This window comes from Ranitomeya imitator, chromosome 4, assembly GCF_032444005.1.
Source record: "Ranitomeya imitator isolate aRanImi1 chromosome 4, aRanImi1.pri, whole genome shotgun sequence".
Lineage (NCBI taxonomy): Eukaryota > Metazoa > Chordata > Amphibia > Anura > Dendrobatidae > Ranitomeya > Ranitomeya imitator.
Window position 1 is genome coordinate 137,109,888 of NC_091285.1, and position 23,882 is coordinate 137,133,769.

General features: G+C 46.1%; 1 protein-coding gene across 2 annotated transcripts in view; it reads left to right on the plus strand.

The window, feature by feature from the left end:
* The first annotated feature begins 2,166 nt into the window (after window positions 1-2,166).
* The window catches only part of RAD50 (RAD50 double strand break repair protein), a 214,321-nt gene continuing 192,605 nt past the window's right edge, over window positions 2,167-23,882 (plus strand). For both annotated transcript variants that reach the window (XM_069763946.1, XM_069763947.1), the window contains exon 1: window positions 2,167-2,299. The gene's annotated coding sequence lies outside the window, so the exon portion shown is untranslated. The remainder of the gene's footprint in view (window positions 2,300-23,882) is intronic.

Sequence of the window (23,882 nt, forward strand, 5' to 3'; positions counted from 1 at the left end):
CTATTATCTGCACACTACACATGGCCGTGCTGGTGTGCGGGGACTGCCGGTGACTAGTGTCACACAAGCTCTGCTGCCGCCCTATTATCTGCACACTACACATGGCCGTGCTTGTGTGCGGGGACTGCCGGTGACTACTGTCACACGTGCTCTGCTGCCACCCTATTATCTGCACACTACACATGGCCGTGCTGGTGTGCGGGGACTGCCGGTGACTACTGTCACACAAGCTCTGCTGCCGCCCTATTATCTGCACACTACACATGGCCGTGCTTGTGTGCGGGGACTGCCGGTGACTACTGTCACACAAGCTCTGCTGCCGCCCTATTATCTGCACACTACACATGGCCGTGCTGGTGTGCGGGGACTGCCGGTGACTACTGTCACACAAGCTCTGCTGCCGCCCTATTATCTGCACACTACACATGGCCGTGCTTGTGTGCGGGGACTGCCGGTGACTACTGTCACACAAGCTCTGCTGCCGCCCTATTATCTGCACACTACACATGGCCGTGCTGGTGTGCGGGGACTGCCGGTGACTACTGTCACACAAGCTCTGCTGCCGCCCTATTATCTGCACACTACACATGGCCGTGCTTGTGTGCGGGGACTGCCGGTGACTACTGTCACACAAGCTCTGCTGCCGCCCTATTATCTGCACACTACACATGGCCGTGCTGGTGTGCGGGGACTGCCGGTGACTACTGTCACACAAGCTCTGCTGCCGCCCTATTATCTGCACACTACACATGGCCGTGCTGGTGTGCGGGGACTGCCGGTGACTACTGTCACACAAGCTCTGCTGCCGCCCTATTATCTGCACACTACACATGGCCGTGCTGGTGTGCGGGGACTGCCGGTGACTACTGTCACACGTGCTCTGCTGCCACCCTATTATCTGCACACTACACATGGCCGTGCTGGTGTGCGGGGACTGCCGGTGACTACTGTCACACAAGCTCTGCTGCCGCCCTATTATCTGCACACTACACATGGCCGTGCTGGTGTGCGGGGACTGCCGGTGACTACTGTCACACAAGCTCTGCTGCCGCCCTATTATCTGCACACTTCACATGGCCGTGCTTGTGTGCGGGGACTGCCGGTGACTACTGTCACACGTGCTCTGCTGCCACCCTATTATCTGCACACTACACATGGCCGTGCTGGTGTGCGGGGACTGCCGGTGACTACTGTCACACGTGCTCTGCTGCCACCCTATTATCTGCACACTACACATGGCCGTGCTGGTGTGCGGGGACTGCCGGTGACTAGTGTCACACAAGCTCTGCTGCCACCCTATTATCTGCACACTACACATGGCCGTGCTGGTGTGCGGGGACTGCCGGTGACTAGTGTCACACAAGCTCTGCTGCCACCCTATTATCTGCACACTACACATGGCCGTGCTGGTGTGCGGGGACTGCCGGTGACTACTGTCACACAAGCTCTGTTGCCACCCTATTATCTGCACACTACACATGGCCGTGCTGGTGTGCGGGGACTGCCGGTGACTACTGTCACACAAGCTCTGCTGCCACCCTATTATCTGCACACTACACATGACTGTGCTGGTGTGCGGGGACTGCCGGTGACTACTGCCACACAAGCTCTGCTGCCACCCTATTATCTGCACACTACACATGGCCGTGCTGGTGTGCGGGGACTGCCGGTGACTACTGTCACACAAGCTCTGCTGCCACCCTATTATCTGCACACTACACATGGCCGTGCTGGTGTGCGGGGACTGCCGGTGACTACTGTCACACAAGCTCTGCTGCCACCCTATTATCTGCACACTACACATGGCCGTGCTGGTGTGCGGGGACTGCCGGTGACTACTGTCACACAAGCTCTGCTGCCGCCCTATTATCTGCACACTACACATGGCCGTGCTGGTGTGCGGGGACTGCCGGTGACTAGTGTCACACAAGCTCTGCTGCCACCCTATTATCTGCACACTACACATGGCCGTGCTGGTGTGCGGGGACCCTACTGTCACACGTGCTCTGCTGCCCCCTAGTATGATCTGACACACTGCACACAGCAGTCCCCGCACCCCAGCACGGCCATGTGCAGTGTGTCAGATTCTAGGACCACCGCTCCCGCGTCACACAGGCCGGCCTGCTGTAGGAGGAGTCACATGGGCCTTGCTGCTACCAGCGCTACCATTGGCTGACGGCGGAGAGGCGGGCTGCAGAACAGGGAAGTGACCGGCGGACACAGCAGACTATTACCGGGAGAGCTCGGGGCACGGCTGCTCCATAGGGACAGATACCGGTAAAGTAACGGGCGGTGTCAGGTACGCTCGTAGTATACGGCACGCAGGTGTCCGGGCTTTCTGCTTCAGGGTTAGGGTTCTTTGCGACAGACGGAAAGTGGCGGGAATACTGAGCAGGACCAGTCTCCTGTGTAGTTCCAATAATAGGTTCTGTGTGAGGTTCGGGCCGGTGCAGCAGATACTGCTAGTGATCCAAGCAATTGGCCAATACACTGAGCTCGTAACTTATTATGGGACGGCCACTGCTCAGCTGGGATAATGGACGGGTTATGAACAGTGCAGCTTCTGCAGAACCTCTTCACTGTACACCATAAGACGAGGCTGAAGTCGGTTTCTTATTTGTCAGTTTCTTCTGCAATTTTTTTATTTTCTGTTTTTTTTTTTTTATAGGTTTAACAACAAATAATAAAGCATCACAATAATAACATACAATGCGATGAGGTGCCCTGATGTGAATACACTTAACAGCTGCAAAAATGATAAAACTGGCACAAAAATGGGCATCAAAGTGGGCACTGAAGGGTGTTAAAGGGTTAAATGACTTTCTGCGATGATCTCACACTAAGGCCGGCGTCACACACAGCGTATGAAAATACGGTCCGTATGTATTACAGCCGTAATACGCTGAAAAGTCCCGAAAATAGTGGTCCGTAGCTCCTCCGTAGGCAGGGTGTGTCAGCGTTTTTTGCGCATGGCATCCTCCGTATGTAATCCGTATGGCATCCGTACTGCGTGTTTTTATCGCAGGCTTGCAAAACCGACATACGGCTATACAAGGGATCTATGTGTAAAAAAAAAACAAAACAAAACCCATATATACTGTGTATAATATATATATATATATATCAGTAGACACATATATGTATATATATTAATATTTCATCCAGCGCGATATAGCAGAAAGCCGGTAATTCAATTACCGGCTTTTGCTTTCTCCTTCCTAAACCCGACATGATATGAGACCTGGTTTACATACAGTAAACCATCTCATATCCCCATTTTTTTTGCATATTCCACACTATTAATTTCAGTAGTGTGTCTATGCAAAATTTGGCCGTTCTAGCTAGTAAAATAAGGGGTTAAATGGCGGAAAAAATTGGCGTGGGCTCCCGCACAATTTTCTCCGCCAGAGTAGTAAAGCCAGTGACTGAGGGCAGATATTAATAGCCTGGAGAGGGTCCATGGTTATTGGCCCCCCCCCCCCCCCTGGCTAAAAACACCTGCCCCCAGCCATCCCAGAAAAGGTACATCTGGAAGATGCGCCTATTCTGGCACTTGGCCACTCTCTTCCCATTCCCGTGTAGCGGTGGGATATGGGGTAATGAAGGGTTAATGCCACCTTGCTATTGTAAGGTGACATTAAGCCAAATTAATAATGGAGAGGCGTCAATTATGACACCTATCCATTATTAATCCAATACTAGTAAAGGGTTAAAAAAAAACACATTATTAAAAATTAATTTAATGAAAAAAAACACAAAGGTTGTTGTATTAATTTATTCTACTCTCAATCCACTCACTGAAGACCCTCGATCTGTAAATAAAAAAAAAAAAATAAACCAAGAATATACATACCTTCCGAGGATCTGTAAGGTCCAACGATGTAAATCCATCTGAAGGGGTTAAAATATTTTGCAGGCAGGAGTTCCGCTAATGCAGCGCTGCTCCTGGCTGCAAAACCCCAGGGAATGAAGGTAAAGTAGGTCAATGACTTATATTTAGCTTCATTTGCGGTGAGGCGCCCTCTGCTGGTTGTTCCTAGATCGTGGGAACTTTCCTAGAAAGCTCCCTGGCTCGAGTTCATATGAGGACAACCAGCAGGGGGCGCAGGTTTAACATTAGGTGCGCAGGTTGTGCGGATGCCTCCGCATGCGTCGTTTTGACAATGCAGAGAAAAAAAAGAAATTTCATCCAGCTGCGTTCGACGCGCGTCTCAGCATTGTTAAAACAACGCATACGGAGGCATCCGCACGACCTGCACACCTAATGTTAAAGATAGGTACGCAGGTGGGGCTTCACAGAAGTCCGCAGCTCAGCAAAACGCTAATGTGAAACTAGCCTAAGTGATGTTTTTAAGGGGTTAAATTACATTGGGCCACTGGTAACACAGTGCAGATATACAGAACAGGGAGCCCCACATCAAAACCAGATCTTTCAGCCTGGCCCAAAAGGGTTCTGGGCATCAGAACTGGCATCAAAGTGGGCCAACAGCCCAATTTCACAGATTTGATTAAGTACGGTAACTGATGTTTTTAAGGGGTTAAATTACATCTATGTACTCTTAGTGTGAGGTCAGTGGCCTAAAGTCATTTAACCTCTTAAAAACATCAGTTACTTATTCAAATGGCCAAAATCGACTGCGCACTTTGATGCCAGTTCTGATGCCCAGAACCCAATTGGGCCAGGCTGAAGAGACCTGGTTTTGATGTGGGGCTCCCTGCTCTATATGTCTGCACTGTGATATCAGTAACCTAAAGTCATTTAACCCCTTAAAAACATCAGTTACTTATTTAAATCTGTGAAAATGGGCTGTTTGCCTACTTTGATGTCAATTCTGATGCCCATAACCCATTTGGGCCAGGCTGTAAGGACCTGGGTTTGATGCGATGCATCACTATATGTATTCTTAGGCCTCTTTTCCACTTGCGAGGAAAACGGACGAGTGCAATCCGATAAAAAATCGGATTGCACTCGGACCAATGTTATTCAATATGTGACATTCCATTTGCGATTTTTTTTTTTTTTCTCAGCCGAAATCGGACTGAGAAAAAAATCGCAGCAGGCTGCGTATTGCTGCGATTCCCGGACGAGACTTGCCAATGCAAGTCAATGGGTGCGAGAAAAAAACGCACAGCACTCGCACCGTGTCCTTTGAAAAGCCGGCAATTCAGCGCGGTGTACAGTAAAATCACACTGACAGGTTAGATTAGAGTAGATATATACACATAGAATAGGTATATATACACATATATATGTCAGGGAGGCTTGAGAAAGGATAACATATCCGAAACGTTGCCATGCCGTTCAGGCATTAAAGTCCACATCTTTTACTTTTTGTTGTGCTGTTTTCCTTTTTTTCTCTTTATATTTGAACCACCTGCAACAGTGGTTTGGAAAGCTTTGCACGTCATTCCAAGGTAGTATTTTGATGCTGTTCCTTTTTTCATTATATATATATTGCAGCGCTAGACAGCTTAAAAGCCGGTAATTCAATTGCCGGCTTTTGCTATCTCCTTCACAAACCCGACATGATATGAGACATGGTTTACATACAGTAAACCATCTCATATCCCCTTTTTTTTTTAGCATATTCCACACTACTAATGTTAGTAGTGTGTATGTGCAAAATTTGGGCGCTCTAGCTATTAAATTTAAGGGTTAAATCGCGGAAAAAATTGGCGTGGGCTCCCGCGCAATTTTCTCCGCCAGAGTGGTAAAGCCAGTGACTGAGGGCAGATATTAATAGACTGGAGAGGGTCCATGGTTATTGGCCCCCCTGGCTAAAAACATCTGCCCCCAGCCACCCCAGGAAAGGCACATGTGGAAGATGTGCCTATTCTGGCACTTGGCCACTCTCTTCCCATTCCCTTGTAGTGGTGGGATATGGGGTAATGAAGGGTTAATGTCACCTTGCTATTGTAAGGTGACATTACGCCAGGTTAATAATGGAGAGGCGTCAATTATGACACCTATCCATTATTAATCCAATTGTATGAAATGGTTGAAAAACACACACACACACACACACACACACACATTATTACAAAGTCTTTTAATGAAATAAATACGGTACACAGGTTGTTGTAATATTTTATTATACTGGTAATCCACCTGAAGACCCTCGTTCTGTAAAAAAGGAAAAATAAAAAAAAACAACAATATCCCATACCCTCCGATGATCAGTCTCGTCACACGCTGTAAATCCATCTGAAAGGGTTAACTAATTTTACACCCAGGAGCTCTGCTAATGCAGCTGTGCTCCTGGCTGTAAAACCCCGGGGAATGAATGGAATGTAGGTCAATAACCTGTAGTTACCTTCCGTCGCAGTGATGCGCCCTCTGCTGCATGTCCTCATATGAACTCGAGTGTGGGAAAATATTCTGAAAAGTTCCCAGGCTCGAGTTCATATGAGGACATCCGGCAGAGGATTCCATGTTATTCTCTCCCTCACAGACTGTCCTCCATGTTATTCTCTCCCTCACAGACTATCGTCCATGTTATTCTCTCCCTCACAGACTGTCCTCCATGTTATTCTCTCCCTCACAGACTGTTCTCCATGTTATTCTCTCCCTCACAGACTGTTCTCCATGTTATTCTCTCACTCACAGACTGTCCTCCATGTTATTCTCTCCCTCACAGACTGTTCTCCATATTATTCTCTCACTCACAGACTGTCCTCCATGTTATTCTCTCACTCACAGACTGTCCTCCATGTTATTCTCTCACTCACAGACTGTTCTCCATATTATTCTCTCACTCACAGACTGTCCTCCATGTTATTCTCTCCCTCACAGACTGTCCTCCATGTTATTCTCTCTCTCCAGACTGTTCTCCATGTTATTCTCTCCCTCACAGACTGTTCTCCATGTTATTCTCCCCCTCACAGACTGTCATCCATGTTATTCTCTTCCTCACACACTGTCCTCCATGTTATTCTCTCCCTCACACACTGTCCTCCATGTTATTCTCTCCCTCACACACACTGTCCTCCATGTTATTCTCTCCCTCACACACACTGTCCTCCATGTTATTCTCTCCCTCACACACACTGTCCTCCATGTTATTCTCTCCCTCACACACACTGTCCTCCATGTTATTCTCTCCCTCACACACACTGTCCTCCATGTTATTCTCTCCCTGACACACACTGTCCTCCATGTTATTCTCTCCCTCCAGACTGTTATTCCATGTTATTCTCTCCCTCACAGACTGCATAGGCAGCATCAATAGTAAAAAGTTGGTCCGTGATGGGGCGACACACTGGCACTGACTGGAGCGGAGTAGGGAGTGGCCAAATCGGCGAGTCGGGATTTCCGTGACAGACAAACAGACGGAAGTACCCCTTAGACAATTATATATATCTACTATATAATTGTCTGAGGGTCACTTACGTCTTTCTGTCCTTCTGTCTGTCACGGATATTCATTGGTCGCGGCCTCTGTCTGTCATGGAAATCCAATTCGCTGATTGGTCGCGGCAAAACAGCCACGACCAATCAGCGACGGGCACAGTCCGGAAGAAAATGGCCGCTCCTTACTCCCCACAGTCAGTACCCGGGGCCCGCATACTCCCCTCCGGTCACCGCTCACACAGGGTTAATGCCGGCGGTAACGGACCGCGTTATGCCGCTGGTAACGCACTCCGTTGCCGCCGCTATTAACCCTGTGTGTCCCCAACTTTTTACTATTGATGCCGCCTATGTAATGTAATGTTAAAAATAATAAAAAAACAAAAAACCTGCTATACTCACACTCCGTTGTCCGCCCAGCCGCTCGCGCCTGACGCCATCTTCCGTTCCCAGCGATGTATTGCGAAATTACCCAGAAGACTTAGCGGTCTCGCGGTAATTTCGCAATGCATCCTGGGAATGGAAGATGGCGGCAGGCGCGAGTGTATTACCAGAGCTTCGGTGGATCCTAGGGGGTGAGTTTATAACAATTTTTTATTTTAATTATTTTTTTTTAACAGGGATATGGTGCCCACACTGCTGTATAGTACGTGGGCAGTGTTAGATACCGCGTGGCTGCTATATACTACATGGGCAGTGTGATATACTGCGGGGGCTGTGTGATATACTCCGTGGGCTGTGCTAGATATTACGTGGCCACTGTTATATACTGTGTGGGCAGTGTTATGTACTACGTGACTGGACAATATACTACGTGGCTCTGTGCTTTATACTACGTGACTGGGCAATATACTACGTGGCTGGGCAATACACTACGTGGCTGGGCAATATACTATGGCTGGGCAATATACTACGTGACTGGGCAATATACTACGTGACTGGGCAATATACTACGTGACTGGGCAATATACTACGTGACTGGACAATATACTACGTGGCTCTGTGCTGTATACTACGTGGCTGGGCAATATACTACGTGACTGGGCAATATACTACGTGGCTGGGCAATATACTACGTGACTGGACAATATACTACGTGGCTGGGCAATATACTACGTGGCTGGGCAATATACTACGTGGCTGGGCAATATACTACGTGGCTGGGCAATATACTACGTAGCTGGGCAATATACTACGTGGGCTGTGCAATATTCTACGTGGACATGCATATTCTAGAATACCCGATGCGTTAGAATTGGGCCACCATCTAGTGTGTGTGTGTGTATATATATATATATATATATATATATATATATATATATATATATATATATATATATATATATATATATATATACTAGCTGAAGAGCCCGGCGTTGCCTGGGCACAGTAAATATCTGTGGTTAGTTATAGCACCTCACTTCTCTTATTTTCCCATCACGCCTCTCATTTTCCCCATCACATCTTTCATTTTCCCTCTCACATCTCTCATTTTCTCCCTCACACCTCTCATTTTCCCCCTCACTCCTCTCATTCCCCCCTAACACTTGTCATTTCGACCTCACATCTGTCATTTTCCGATCACTCCACTATTTTCCCTCACTCTTCTCATTTTGCACTCACACCTTTTCATTTTCACCTCACACCTCTCATTTTCACATCAGTATATACATGTTTGTCATCTCCCTTATATATAGTATACACCTGTATCTCATCTCCTATATATAGTATATACCTGTATGTCATCTCCCCTGTATATAGTATATACATGCTGTGTCATCTCCCCTGTATATAGTATATACCTGTATGTCATCTCCTATATATAGTATATACCTGTATGTCATCTCCTCCTGTATATACCTGTGTGTAATCTCCTCCTGTATATAGTATATACCTGTGTGTCATCTCCCCTGTATATAGTATATACCTGTGTGTCATCTCCTCCTGTATATAGTATATACCTGTATGTCATCTCCTCCTGTATATAGTATATACCTGTAGGTCATCTGCTCCTGTATATAGTATGTACCTGTGTCATCTCCTCCTGTATATAGTATATACCTGTATGTCATCTCCTGTATATAGTGTGTACCTGTATGTCATCTCCTCCTCTATATAGTATATACCTGTGTGTTATCTCCCCTGTACATAGTATAGATCTGTATGTCATTTCCTCCTGTATTAGACCTCGTTCACACGTTATCTGGTCAATATTTTTACCTCAGTATTTGTAAGCTAAATTGGCAGCCTGATAAATCCCCAGCCAACAGGAAGCCCTCCCCCTGGCAGTATATATTAGCTCACACATACACATAATAGACAGGTCATGTGACTGACAGATGCCGGATTTCCTATATGGTACATTTGTTGCTCTTGTAGTTTGTCTGCTTATTAAACAGATTTTTATTTTTGAAGGATAATACCAGACTTGTGTGTGTTTTAGGGCGAGTTTCGTTTGTCAAGTTGTATGTGTTGAGTTGCGTGTGGCGACATGCATGTAGCGACTTTTGTGAGATGAGTTCTGTGTGGCGACATGCGTGTAGCAACTTTTTGTGTGTCGAGTTGCATGTGACAAGTTAGTGTAGCAAGTTGTGTGCAGCAAGTTTTGCACGTGGCGCGTTTTATGTGTGGTGCCTTTTGAGTATGTGCAAGTTTTGTGTGAGGCAACTTTAGCATGTGTTGCAACTTTTGTGCATGTGGCAATTTTTCCGCGGGTGCAAGTTTTGCGTGTGGCGAGTTTTCCCATGAGGTGAGTTGCACGTGTGGCGAGTTTTGTGTGAGCCTAGTTTTGCATGTGGTGAGTTTTGCGCGTGGCGAGTTTTGAGCGGCGACTTTTGTGTTTCGACTTTTATGTGGCGAGGTTGGCGTATGTGTGGTGAAATGTGTGCTGAGGGTGGTATATGTGTTCAAGCACGTGGAAGTGTGTGGCGCATTTTGTGTGTGTGTTCATATCCCTGTGTGTGGTGAGTATCCCATGTCGGGGCCCCACCTTAGCAACTGTACGGTATATACTCTTTGGCGCCATCGCTCTCATTCTTTAAGTCCCCCTTGTTCACATCTGGCAGCTGTCAATTTGCCTCCAACTCTTTTCCTTTCACTTTTTCCCCATTATGTAGATAGGGGCAAAATTGTTTGGTGAATTGGAAAGCGCGGGGTTAACATTTCACCTCACAACATAGCCTATGACGCTCTCGGGGTCCAGATGTGTGACTGTGCAAAATTTTGTGGCTGTAGCTGCGACGGTGCAGATGCCAATCCCGGACATACATATATACACACACACACACACACACACACACATTCAGCTTTACATATATATATATATATATATATATATATATGTTGTGAATTCTGTGGTCATGCTCCCTCCTGTGGTCATGAGTGGTACTTCGGCTGGTTCTGTCTATGAGCTTCCTCTGGTGGATGTGAGTGGGGCTGCGGCTTCTGAGTTTCCTTCCTCAGGTGACGAGGTTAAGTCGTTAGGTGCTGCTCTATTTAACTCCACCTAGTTCTTTGTTCCTTGCCTCCAGTCAATGTTCCAGTATTGGTCTTGCTCTCTCCTGGATCGTCTTGTGGCCTGTCTGCCCTGCATAAGCTAAGTTCTGCTTGTGTTACTTTTGTTTGCTATTTTTTCTGTCCAGCTTGCTATATTGGTTTTTCTTGCTTGCTGGAAGCTCTGGGACGCAGAGGGAGCACCTCCGTGCCGTTAGTCGGTACGGAGGGTCTTTTTGCGCCCTCTGCGTGGTTGTTTGTAGGTTTTTGTGCTGACCGCAAAGCTATCTTTACTATCCTCGGTCTATTCAGTAAGTCAGGCCTCACTTTGCTAAAACCTATTTCATCTCTGTGTTTGTATTTTCATCTTTACTCACAGTCATTATATGTGGGGGCTGCCTTTTCCTTTGGGGAATTTCTCTGAGGCAAGGTAGGCTTATTTTTCTATCTTCAGGGCTAGCTAGTTTCTCAGGCTGTGCCCGAGGCGCCTAGGTCTGGTCAGGAGCGCTCCACGGCTACCTCTAGTGTGGTGTGATAGGATTAGGGATTGCGGTCAGCAGAGTTCCCACGTCTCAGAGCTCGTCCTATGTTATTCGTAACTATCAGGTCACTTTGTGTGCTCTTAATCACCAGGTCCATTGTGTTTCTGAATCACGAGTTCATAACATATATACCGTATATACTCGAGTATAAGCCGAGATTTTCAGCCCAGATTTTTGGGCTGAAAGTGCCCCTCTCGGCTTATACTCGAGCCAAGGTGGGTGGCAGGGTCGGCGAGTGAGGGGGTGAGGGCGCTGAGGCATACTTACCTGCTTCCAGCGATCCTGGCGCTCCCCGCCTGTCCCACGGTCTTCGGTGCTGCAGCTCTTCCCCTCTTCAGCGGTCACGCGGGACCGCTCATTAGAGAAATGAATAAGCGGCTCCACCTCCCATAGGGGTGGAGCCGCCTATTCATTTCTCTAATCAGCGGTGCCGGTGACCGCTGATTAGAGAAAGAAGCTGCGGCACCGAAGACAGCTGTGACAGGCAGAGGGAGCCGGACGCCGGGAGCAGGTAAGTATGTAATATTCACCTGTCCGCTTTCCAGCCGCCGGGCGCCGCTCCATCTTCCCGGCGTCTCTCTGTCTTCGCGTCCTCTTGCTCTGACTGTGCAGGTCAGAGGGCTCGATGACGCATATAGTGTGCGCGCCGCCCTCTGCCTGATCAGTCAGAGCAGAGAGACGCCGGGACCGGACGCTGGGAGCTGCAAGCAAGAAAGGTGAGTATGTGTTTTTTTTTTTTTATTGCAGCAGCAGCAGCAGCAGCAATGGCACATATATGTGTGGAGCTCTATGGGGAAATATGAACGGAGCAGAGAACTATATGGGGCACAGCTATGGGGAAATATGAACGGAGCAGAGCACTATATGGCACAGCTATGGGGAAATATGAACGGTGCAGAGCACTATGTGGGGCACAGCTATGGGACAATATGAACAGTGCAGAGCACTATATGGGGCACAGCTATGGGACAATATGAACAGTGCAGAGCACTATATGGGGCACAGCTATGGGACAATATGAACGGTGCAGAGCACTATATGGCACAGATATATGTGGAGCTCTATGGGGAAATATGAACGGTGCAGAGCACTATATGGGGCAGAGCTATGGGGAAATATGAACGGTGCAGAGCACTATATGGCAGAGCTTTGGGGAAATATGAACGGTGCAGAGCACTATGTGGCAGAGCTATGGGGCAATAATGAACGGAGCAGAGCACTATATGGCAGAGCTATGGGGCAATAATGAACGGTGCAGAGCACTATATGGCACAGCTATGAGGCAATATGAACGGTGCACAGCACTATATGGCACAGCTATGGGGAAATCTGAACGGTGCAGAGCACTATATGGCACAGCTATGGGGCAATAATGAACGGTGCAGAGCACTATATGGCAGCTATGGGGCAATAATGAATGGTGCAGAGCACTATATGGCACAGCTATGGGGCAAGAATGATCTATTTTTATTTTTGAAATTCACCGGTAAATGCTGCATTTCCACCCTAGGCTTATACTCGAGTCAATAAGTTTTCCCAGTTTTTTGTGGCAAAATTAGGGGGTCGGCTTATACTCGGGTCGGCTTATACTCGAGTATATACGGTGTGTGTGTATATATATATATATATATATATATATATATATATATATATATATATATATATATATATATATATATATATATATACATATACATACAGTGGGGCAAAAAAGTATTTAGCCAGTCAGCAATAGTGCAAGTTCCACCACTTAAAAAGATGAGAGGCGTCTGTAATTTACATCATAGGTAGACCTCAACTATGGGAGACAAACTGAGAAAAAAAAAATCCAGAAAATCACATTGTCTGTTTTTTTAACATTTTATTTGCATATTATGGTGGAAAATAAGTATTTGGTCAGAAACAAAATTTCATCTCAATACTTTGTAATATATCCTTTGTTGGCAATGACAGAGGTCAAACGTTTTCTGTAAGTCTTCACAAGGTTACCACACACTGTTGTTGGTATGTTGGCCCATTCCTCCATGCAGATCTCCTCTAGAGCAGTGATGTTTTTGGCTTTTCGCTTGGCAACATGGACTTTCAACTCCCTCCAAAGGTTTTCTATAGGGTTGAGATCTGGAGACTGGCTAGGCCACTCCAGGACCTTGAAATGCTTCTTAAGAAGCCACTCCTTCGTTGTCCTGGCGGTCTGCTTTGGATCATTGTCATGTTGAAAGACCCAGCCACGTTTCATCTTCAATGCCCTTGCTGATGGAAGGAGGTTTGCACTCAAAATCTCATGATACATGGCCCCATTCATTCTCTCATGTACCCGGATCAGTCGTCCTGGCCCCTTTGCAGAGAAACAGCCCCAAAGCATGATGTTTCCACCACCATGCTTTACAGTAGGTATGGTGTTTGATGGATGCAACTCCGTATTCTTTTTCCTCCAAACACGACAAGTTATGTTTCTACCAAACATTTCCAGTTTGGTTTCATCAGACCATAGGACATTCTCCCAAAACTCCTCTGGATCATCCAAATGCTCTCTAGCAAACTTCAGACGGGCCCGGACATGTACTGGCTTAAGCAGTGGGACACGTCTGGCACTGCAGGATCTGAGTCCATGGTGGCGTAGTGTGTTACTTATGGTAGGCCTTGTTACATTGGTCCCAGCTCTCTGCAGTTCATTCACTAGGTCCCCTCGCGTGGTTCTGGGATTTTTGCTCACCGTTCTTGTGATCATTCTGACCCCACGGGGTGGGATTTTGCGTGGAGCCCCAGATCGAGGGAGATTATCAGTGGTCTTGTATGTCTTCCATTTTCTAATTATTGCTCCCACTGTTGATTTCTTCACTCCAAGCTGGTTGGCTATTGCAGATTCAGTCTTCCCAGCCTGGTGCAGGGCTACAATTTTGTTTCTGGTGTCCTTTGACAGCTCTTTGGTCTTCACCATAGTGGAGTTTGGAGTCAGACTGTTTGAGGGTGTGCACAGGTGTCTTTTTATACTGATAACAAGTTTAAACAGGTGCCATTACTACAGGTAATGAGTGGAGGAAAGAGGAGACTCTTAAAGAAGAAGTTACAGGTCTGTGAGAGCCAGAAATCTTGATTGTTTGTTTCTGACCAAATACTTATTTTCCACCATAATATGCAAAAAAAATGATAAAAAAACAGACAATGTGATTTTCTGGATTTTTTTTTTCTCAGTTTGTCTCCCATAGTTGAGGTCTACCTATGATGTAAATTACAGACGCCTCTCATCTTTTTAAGTGGTGGAACTTGCACTATTGCTGACTGACTAAATACTTTTTTGCCCCACTGTATGTATGTGTGTATATATATATATATATATATATATATATATATATACTAGATTATGCTAGATGGTGGCCCGATTCTAACACACATCGTGTATTCTAGAATATGTATGAAGTTTTCAGAATAATGCAATTTATACACAGGATTCGGTCAGCTGGGTGCCACCAATTAGCGAAGCGTGGTTCAAATTCTGCGCCAATTCGCAGCCGGACTGTGCCTGTTGCTGATTGGCCGTTAGCAATCAGTGAAGCCAGGGCCTGCTCCAGGTTTTTGAGGGCCCCGGGTGAAAGAGTCTCAGTGGGCCCCCCTCTTTAACACATACCACGATTCATGATGCACAGATACAGCAGAGAAATATAGCACAGCCTAGCATATAACACAGCCCACATAGTATATAACTGCCCACGTAGCATATAACACAGGCCATGTAGTATATAGCACAGCCACGTAGTATATAGCACAGCCACGTAGAATATGGCAGAGCCACATAGCATATAACACAGCCACGTAGTATATAACAGCCCACATAGGATATAAGACAGCCCATGTAGTATATAGCACAGCCACATAGTATATTGCACATCCACGTAGTTTATAGCACAGTCCACGTAGTATATAGCACATCCCACATAGCAGGGTGGATAAAAATCAATGTTTTTTTTTAAAAAATTGGATTTTTTTGGTTTAAATCAGATTTTTTTTTATTTAAATCGGATTTTTTTCAATAAACTGCTTTTTGAGGAAAATATTTTACCATCCAAAGGTTCTTCCATCATGAGATAAAGCTGAGTTGTTTAACTCAGTAGAATAAAGGCTGTATATGTGATTGTTTGGAGTGGAATAGATCTGCACAACACAAGAAGAATGTGAAGTGTGAGGAGGAGGAAGGGCAAGCAGACAAGAAAATGATAGGTTCTACAAACCTATGAATACAGAATCAACCCCTTCAGTGCCAAGTCCAAGAAGTTAGACAATATGTTTCTGATTGTTTGGAGTGGAATAGATCTGCACAACACAAGAAGAATGTGAAGTGTGAGGAGGAGGAAGGGCAAGCAGACAAGAAAATGATAGGTTCTACAAACCTATGAATACAGAATCAACCCCTTCAGTGCCAAGTCCAAGAAGTTAGACAATATGTTTCTGATTGTTTGGAGTGGAATAGATCTGCACAACACAAGAAGAATGTGAAGTGTGAGGAGGAGGAAGGGTAAGCAGACAAGAAAATGAAAGAGAAACTTTGAGCACAATACTGCAGCATAGCCACAGACAGACAAGTCTGGATCTGTTTGTGTGTGCGATCTGAGGTTTATTACATTCTTTCATTATAATGGCTTTTCATGATGTTGCCTCATTCGCGCCACCAGGCATTGCATCTCTTTGTTGCATCGTTTGCATTTTGCACGCATGCCTGCCTTACCGATAGGCGAAGGAGCTTCATTAAAATATTCCCAAACTGGGTCTCTTTTACGGCCTGCTGCCATTATAAGGAAAGAATGTAATAAACCTCAGATCGTACACACAAACAGATCCAGACTTGTCTGTCTGTGGCTATGCTGCAGTATTGTGCTCAAAGTTTCACTTTCATTTTCTTGTCTGCTTACCCTTCCTCCTCCTCACACTTCACATTCTTCTTGTGTTGTGCAGATCTATTCCACTCCAAACAATCAGAAACATATTGTCTAACTTCTTGGACTTGGCACTGAAGGGGTTGATTCTGTATTCATAGGTTTGTAGAACAATAGGATTAAGGTCTTTTTCTCAACTCTGTTCATGTTGTAACATTTTTGCCGTGAAGAAGAGGCTGGGACCTCTGCGGAGTCAAATTCAGTTAGGTAGAAACTTTGATTTAAATCACTGATTTAACCCCTTCCCGACCTTTGACGCATACGCTGCGTCATGAAAGTCGGTGCCATTCCGACCCATGACGCAGCATATGCGTCATGGAAAGATCGCGTCCCTGCAGGCCGGGTGAAAGGGTTAACTCCCATTTCACCCGATCTGCAGGGACAGGGGGAGTGGTAGTTTAGCCCAGGGGGGGTGGCTTCACCCCCTCGTGGCTACAATCGCTCTGATTGGCTGTTGAAAGTGAAACTGCCAATCAGAGCGATTTGTAATATTTCACCTAAAAAACTGGTGAAATATTACAATCCAGCCATGGCCGATGCTGCAATATCATCGGCCATGGCTGGAAACACTTATGTGCACCCACCCCACTCCTCCGATCGCCCCCCCAGCCCCCCGATCTGTGGTCCGCTCCCCTCCGTCCTGTGCTCCGCTCCCCCGTCCTCCTGTCCGCTTCCCCGTGCACCAATCACACCCCCCGCGCTCCAATCAAACCCCCCCGCACTCCGATCCCCCCCCGCACACAGCGACCCCCCCGTGCTCCGATCCACCCCCCCCCGCACAGCGATCCCTCACCCCGTGCTCCAATCCTTCCCCGTGCTCCAATCCTCCCTCCCGTGTTCCGATCCACCCCCCCCCCATGATCCGATCCACCCCCCCGTGCTCCGACGCCCCCCCCGTGCCCTGATCTCCCCCCCCTTATACTTACCTGGCCGCCCGAGGTCCCGTCCGTCTTCTCCCTGGGCGCCGCCATCTTCCAAAATGGCGGGCGCATGTGCAGTGCGCCCGCCGAATCTGCCGGCAGGCAGATTCGTTCCAGAGTGAATTTTGATCACTGAGATATAACCTATCTCAGTGATCAAAATAAAAAAAATAGTAAATGTCACCCCCATAGATAGGGACAATAAAAAAATAAAGAATTTTTTTTTTTTTCACTAAGGTTGGGGTAAGAACTAGGGTTAGGGGTAGGGTTAGGGGTAGGGTTAGGGGTAGGGTTAGGGTTAGGGGTAGGGTTAGGGGTAGGGTTAGGGCTAGGGTTAGGGTTTCGGTATGTGCACACGTATTCTGGTCCTATGCGGATTTTTCCGCAGCGGATTTGAAAAATCCACAGTGCTAAACCGCTGCCGATTTATCGTGGATTTACCGCGGTTTTTCTGCGCATTTCACTGCGGTTTTACAACTGCGATTTTTTATTGAAGCAGTTGTAAAACCGCTGCGGAATCCGCAGAAAGAAGTGACATGCTGCGGAATGTAAACCGCTGCGTTTCCGTGCAGTTTTTCCGCAGCATGTGTACAGCGATTTTTGGTTCCCATAGGTTCACATTGAACTGTAAACTCATGGGAAACTGCTGCGGATCCGCAGCGTTTTCCGCAGCGTGTGCACATACCTTTAGAATTAGGCTATGTGCACACGGTGCGGATTGGCCGCTGCGGATCCGCAGCAGAGTTCCATCAGGTTTACAGTACCATGTAAACATATGGAAAACCAAATCCGCTGTGCCCATGGTGCAGAAAATACCGCGCGGGAACGCTGCGTTGTATTTTCCGCAGCATGCCAATTCTTTGTGCGGATTCCGCAGCGTTTTACACCTGTTCCTCAATAGGAATCCACAGGTGAAATCCGCACAAAAAACACTGGAAATCCACGGTAAATCCACAGGTAAAACGCAGTGCCTTTTACCCGCGGATTTTTCAAAAATGATGCTGAAAAATCTCATACGAATCCGCAACGTTGGCACATAGCCTTAGAGTTGGGTTGGAATTAGGGTTGTGGTTAGGGTTAGGGGTGTGTTGGGGTTAGGGTTGTGGTTAGGGGTGTGTTGGGGTTAGGGTTGTGATTAGGGTTACGGCTACAGTTGGGATAAGGGTTAGGGGTGTGTTGGAGGTAGAATTGAGGGGTTTCCACTGTTTAGGCACTTCAGGGGGTCTCCAAACGCAACATGGCGCCACCATTGATTCCAGCCAATCTTGTATTCAAAAATTCAAATGGTGCTCCCTCACTTCCGAACCCCGACGTGTGCCCAAACAGTGGTTTACCCCCACATATGGGGTACCAGCATACTCAGGACAAACTGCGCAACAATTACTGGGGTCCAATTTCTCCTGTTACCCTTGAGAAAATAAAAAATTGCTTGCTAAAACATCATTTTTGAGGAAAGAAAAATGATTTTGTAAACGTTGTAAACGTCTGTGAAGCACTTGGGGGTTCAAAGTGCTCACCACATATCTAGATAAGTTCCTTGGGGGGTCTAGTTTCCAAAATGGGGTCACTTGTGGGGGGTTTCTACTGTTTAGGCACACCAGGGGCTCTGCAAACGCAACGTGACGCCCGCAGACCATTCCATCAAAGTCTGCATTTCAAAAGTCACTACTTCCCTTCTGAGCCCCCACGTGTGCCCAAACAGTGGTTTACCCCCACACATGGGGCATCAGCGTACTCAGGAGAAACTGGACAACAACTTTTGTGGTCCAATTTCTCCTGTAACCCTTGGGAAAATAAAAAATTCTGGGCTAAAAAATTATTTTTGAGGAAAGAAAACGTATTTATTATTTTCACGGCTCTGCGTTATAAACTTCTGTAAAGCACTTGGGGGTTGAAAGTGCTCACCACACATCTAGATAAGTTCCTTTGGGGGTCTAGTTTCCAAAATGGGGTCACTTGTGGGGGGTTTCTACTGTTTAGGCACACCAGGGGCTCTGCAAACGCAATGTGACGCCCGCAGACCATTCCATCAAAGTCTGCATTTCAAAAGTCACTACTTCCCTTCTGAGCCCCCACGTGTGCCCAAACAGTGGTTTACCCCCACACATGGGGTATCAGCGTACTCAGGAGAAACTGGACAACAACTTTTGTGGTCCAATTTCTCCTGTAACCCTTGGGAAAATAAAAAATTCTGGGCTAAAAAATTATTTTTGAGGAAAGAAAACGTATTTATTATTTTCACGGCTCTGCGTTATAAACTTCTGTAAAGCACTTGGGGGTTGAAAGTGCTCACCACACATCTAGATAAGTTCCTTTGGGGGTCTAGTTTCCAAAATGGGGTCACTTGTGGGGGGTTTCTACTGTTTAGGCACACCAGAGGCTCTGCAAACGCAATGTGACGCCCGCAGACCATTCCATCAAAGTCTGCATTTCAAAAGTCACTACTTCCCTTCTGAGCCCCCACGTGTGCCCAAACAGTGGTTTACCCCCACACATGGGGTATCAGCGTACTCAGGAGAAACTGGACAACAACTTTTGTGGTCCAATTTCTCCTGTAACCCTTGGGAAAATAAAAAATTCTGGGCTAAAAAATTATTTTTGAGGAAAGAAAACGTATTTATTATTTTCACTGCTCTGTGTTATGAACTTCTGTGAAGCACTTGGGGGTTCAAAGTGCTCACCTCACATCTAGATAAGTTCCTTTGGGGGTCTAGTTTCCAAAATGGGGTCACTTGTGGGGGGTTTCTACTGTTTAGCCACATCAGGGGCTCTGCAAACGCAACGTGACGCCCACAGAGCAGTCCATCAAAGTCTGCATTTCAAAACGTCACTACTTCACTTCCGAGCCCCAGCATGTGCCTAAACAGTGGTTTACCCCCACATATGGGGTATCAGCGTACTCAGGAGAAACTGGACAACAACTTTTGGGGTCAAATTTCTCCTGTTACCCTTGGGAAAATAAAAAATTGCGGGCTAAAATTCATTTTTGAGAAAATATTTTTTTTTTTTTATTTTCATGGCTCTGCGTTATAAACTTCTGTGAAGCACTTGAGGGTTCAAAGTGCTCACTACACATCTAGATTAGTTCCTTTGGGGGTCTAGTTTCCAAAATGGGGTAATTTGTGGGGGATCTCCAATGTTTAGGCACACAGGGGCTCTCCAAACGCGACATGGTGTCCGCTAATGAGTGGAGATAATTTTCCATTTAAAAAGCCAAATGGCGTGCCTTCCCTTCTGAGCCCTGCCGTGCGCCCAAACAGTGGTTTACCCCCACATATGGGGTATCTGCATACTCAGGACAAACTGGACAACAACATTTGTGGTCCAATTTCTCCTATTACCATTGGCAAAATAGGAAATTCCAGGCTAAAAAATCATTTTTGAGAAAAGAAAAATTATTTTTTATTTTCATGGCTCTGCATTATAAACTTCTGTGAAGCACCTGGGGGTTTAAAGTGCTCAGTATGCATCTAGATAAGTTCCTTGGGGGGTCTAGTTTCCAAAATGGGGTCACTTGTGGGGGAGCTCCATTGCATAGGCACACAGGGGCTCTCCAAATGCGACATGGTGTCCGCTAACAATTGGAGCTAATTTTCCATTCAAAAAGTTAAAAGGCGCGCCTTCCCTTCCGAGCCCTGCCGTGTGCCCAAACAGTGGTTTACCCCCACATATGAGGTATCGGCGTACTCGGGAGAAATTGCTCAACAAATTTTAGGATCCATTTTATCCTATTGCCCATGTGAAAATGAAAAAATTGAGGCGAAAATAAATTTTTTGTGAAAAAAAAAGTACTTTTTCATTTTTACGGATCAATTTGTGAAGCACCTGAGGGTTTAAAGTGCTCACTAGGCATCTAGATAAGTTCCTTGGGGGGTCCAGTTTCCAAAATGGGGTCACTTGTGGGGGAGCTCCAATGTTTAAGCACACAGGGTCTCTCCAAACGCGACATGGTGTCCGCTAACGATGGAGATAATTTTTCATTCAAAAAGTCAAATGGCGCTCCTTCCCTTCCGAGCCTTACCATGTGCCCAAACAGTGGTTTACCCCCACATGTGAAGTATCGGTGTACTCAGGAGAAATTGCCAAACAAATTTTAGGATCCATTTTATCCTGTTGTCCATGTGAAAATGAAACAATTGAGGCTAAAAGAATTTTTTTGTGAAAAAAAAGTACTTTTTCATTTTTACGGATCAATTTGTGAAGCACCTGGGGGTTTAAAGGGCTCACTATGCATCTAGATAAGTTCCTTGGGGCGTCTAGTTTCCAAAATGGGGTCACTTGTGGGGGAGCTCCAATTTTTAGGCACACGGGGGCTCTCCAAATGTGACATGGTGTCCGCTAAAGAGTGCAGCCAATTTTTCATTCAAAAAGTCAAATGGCGCTCCTTCCCTTCCAAGCCCTGCCGTGCGCCCAAACAGTGGTTTACCCCCACATATGAGGTATCAGCGTACTCAGGACAAATTGGACAACAACGTACGTGGTTCAGTTTCTCCTTTTACCATTGGGAAAATAAAAAAATTGTTGCTGAAAAATCATTTTTTTGACTAAAAAGTTAAATGTTCATTTTTTCCTTCCATGTTGCTTCTGCTGCTGTGAAGCACCTGAAGGGTTAATAAACTTCTTGAATGTGGTTTTGTGCACCTTGAGGGGTGCAGTTTTTAGAATGGTGTCACTTTTGGGTATTTTCAGCCATATAGACCCCTCAAACTGACTTCAAATGTGAGGTGGTCCCTAAAAAAAATGGTTTTGTAAATTTCGTTGTAAAAATGAGAAATCGCTGGTCAAATTTTAACCCTTATAACTTCCTAGCAAAAAAAAATTTTGTTTCCAAAATTGTGCTGATGTAAAGTAGACGTGTGGGAAATGTTATTTATTAACTATTTTGTGTCACATAACTCTCTGGTTTAACAGAATAAAAATTCAAAATGTGAAAATTGCGAAATTTTCAAAATTTTCGCCAAATTTCCGTTTTTATCACAAATAAACACAGAATTTATTGACCTAAATTTACCACTAACATGAAGCCCAATATGGCACGAAAAAACAGTCTCAGAACCGCTAGGATCCATTGAAGCGTTCCTGAGTTATTACCTCATGAAGGGACACTGGTCAGAATTGCAAAAAACGGCAAGGTCTTTAAGGTCAAAATAGGCTGGGTCATGAAGGGGTTAAATCAAGCCTTACTGACTAGTGATATAAATCATGATTTAAATCGTGATTTAAATCAGTTAGATTTAAATCAAATCCACCCTGCCACGTAGTATATAACACAGCCCACGCAGTGTATAACACAGCCCACAGAGTATATAGCACAGCCCACGTAGTATATAATACAGCCCAGTATATAACAGTCCATGTAGTATATAACACATGAAGAGCACATAGTACATCATCCAGCTTTGCACATAGATTTCCCTCTGCTCCTAGCTTCCACATGGTATGCCTTTCAGCTAACCCCAGCTTACCCTGTGATATTTATGACCTTGTTTACTCAGGCTTGATTGTATGCATCTGGTCCACCCTTAATTCTCTGACCAAGATGAGCAGAGACCACTCCTCTCTGCTTCACACCTGAACGCACTTAGTTTTCCATATATTGCATAGCAAAAGTCTGCAATGACTTTAGTCTGCTGTGTGATTCCTAGAAGTGTATCCTAAAAGTGTGGATTTCATTAGAATTAAAACCTGAATTGAACCTGAAGGGAACTGGCCAGTCACTATAAACAATGTTTCTGTTTATTTTCACTTTCACCCCTATAATCCTTCACTTTCTGCAAACTCCCCTAATCCACACACCAAGTAAGGAACTGTTCATCTCCTCTTCAATCCTCCCCATCCACCTCACCTCTTCAGAACTGTTCCTCTCCTGCTCCCACCTGCTAACACTTTCTCTGCTCCTTCTCACTGCTGGTCCTCCTCACCATATTCCCACAGTCATTTCTACTTCCCATCCACGCTCTATCACAAACTTCCGTAACCTCGTTAACCTTATTCCCATTCGCCCAGCCCCAACTTCCCCAGTCCCACCAACAGGAGCTCTGTGGAACGCTCGCTCTGTCTGCAACAAGCTTTCCTACAGCCATGATCTTTTTGTTACTACCAAACTTTCCTTCCTCGCCATCACCGAAACCTGGCTCATCCCTTCTGACACAGCCTCTCCTGCTGCACTCTCTTACCGTGGCTTCCACCTTTCTCACACACCCCGCCCCAGCAGCAAATATGGCGGAGGAGTTGGTTTTCTCCTGTCAGATACCTGCTCTTTCACCCCAATCCCACTTCCACCCTCTGTTACCCTCCCTTCCTTTGAGGTGCACTCTATGTGCATCTACTCCCCCTCCAACTGGCTGTCATTTACCGCCCCCAGGGTCAGCCACCACCTTCTTTGACCACTTTACCACCTGGCTACTTGATTTCCTTTCTGCGTACATCCCCACTATCATCATGGGTGACTTCAGCATCCCCATTGACACTTCCCTCTCAGCTGCCACTAAACTTCTATCTCTCACTTCCTCCTTCGGCCTCACTCAATGGTCTTCTGCAGCCACTCAATAAGATGGTCACACACTGGACCTCATCTTCACTCGCCTCTGCTCTCTATCTAACTTCTCTAACTCACCTCTTCCACTCTCTGACCACAACCTTCTCACATTCTC